Below are 1,905 nucleotides of genomic sequence, written 5' to 3'. Positions count from 1 at the left end.
GCTTAATTAGTCTTTGTTTTTTTTCTTATAATTAATGATTAGCTAATTTATCTATCTATCTATGTATCTATCTATCTATCTATATATCAAGATCTGAATAAGAAGGGCTTAGTCTTTGTTTTTAATAATTAATTACAGCTAACAGTTTGACATACATGACATATAGATACAGAGACATGCTAAACATGCAAATTGTCTAACCAGAATAATTATCTTAAAAAAAGTTTAATTCGTCACAAAAACTCTCGTGGGACGATTTCAAGGGTCAATTTTGTAAGACAGATCTTTAGCTTGACCAGATTCATGATGAAAAAATATTACTTTTATCTTTAAGCATGGATTGAGTTGACATGTCTCACGAAAATAAATTCGTAAGACCGTCTCATAAGATATCTACCTTTTATTCATTTAGTTAAAACTTTGATTTATTATGTTTTTATGTATCTCGATCATTAATGAGTCATGTTTTCCCCTACAAACGGATTTTTTTAGGAGACAACGCAATATTAAAACACAATAAATGGATATTTTAATCATAATGTTTTGAGACAAGGAATAAGTGTGGTTCATACCTAGAAAGTTTGAATCATACAAAAATAGTGATAGATGTGGAAAATAAGGAAAAATTACATGTATCAAAGTGCAATTTAGTGGTGGGAATGGAGGGGCAAAAACTAATTTAGCAAGAAAGCCATGGAGTGAACATTACAAAGTGATAGATTGTCTAACCAACTTCACCAAATTTCCTTAGCTACCCACCAAAATTCTTGGGACAACTTCACTCTAATACATTAATTATAAACTAATTAATAAATTTTTTTTATTAGTATCCAACTCAAACCTGTTCTTTTCTTTCCCTTTTGACCAATTTGTTTACACGTGTGCCTTTTAGGAACCCTTTAATTATATTATAATATACATACATATATACACACACATATACATACAGTTTTGCTATGCTGCACACCTCGTGCGTTCACTTATGTGAGCACCGATGAGATGACACATATCTATTGGATATATACAGTTTATTGCATCGAATAAAAATGCATCACGTCATTGGTGCTAACCTATTGTATGTATATATATGTATGTAAACACTTGTATTTATTTTTATTTGATTTCCAATTTTTTTCCTAAATCATTATATGTTCAATTCAAAATTCACTAACATGACCTTTTACATGAGCAAGAGGATGTGATAAAAAATAATCCGATTACATATTTAGAGGATGTTTAGATGAATTTATTTTAATTTGTTTTTTTAGAAATTAGATTATCTCAATTTAAAAATGATACGTTCAAATATCATGATAAAATGAATTAATAGAGTTTAAAAAATATTGATACATCTAGTATTATATTTTTATTTTCATAATTACAAAAAAGAATATGATACAATGAGAATAATGAAAATAAATATTTTTTTGATATATTTTAGAATTTGCGTAATTGGATTTAACTTGGGAGAGTATGTACGGATTATAATAAAATTCGTGGAGATATTTTCAACAACTTATAAGTTATTGAACACGACAATTTATTTTGACATTTTATAAGCTTTTCTCGAAATTATAATCAAACACTTTTTCAGAGCTTATATAATAAATATTACATTAAAATACAACAAGATCTCTCTCTTTTTTTATTTATGAATTTGGATATATTTTATATAAAATAAAATCACCCACATATAATAAGGTAAGAGGTTATTCATTGAGGGGTAGTTACAGGTTCACCAAATCATAAGACTGTATTTCATTTTTTAAAGTGGAATAGATCTTAGCATTCACACCTTATTTGGTCATATCGAGCCTAAACTTTTTCAATCCTAACCTCAAACTTTTATGTGATTCGTGCTCTTGCACATTGGTTTCTAGAATGTGCATGTGTTTGATATATATA

Source organism: Primulina huaijiensis, chromosome 13, assembly GCF_012295235.1.
Source record: "Primulina huaijiensis isolate GDHJ02 chromosome 13, ASM1229523v2, whole genome shotgun sequence".
Taxonomy (NCBI): Eukaryota; Viridiplantae; Streptophyta; class Magnoliopsida; order Lamiales; family Gesneriaceae; genus Primulina; species Primulina huaijiensis.
Note: the sequence above shows the minus strand (reverse complement) of the source record.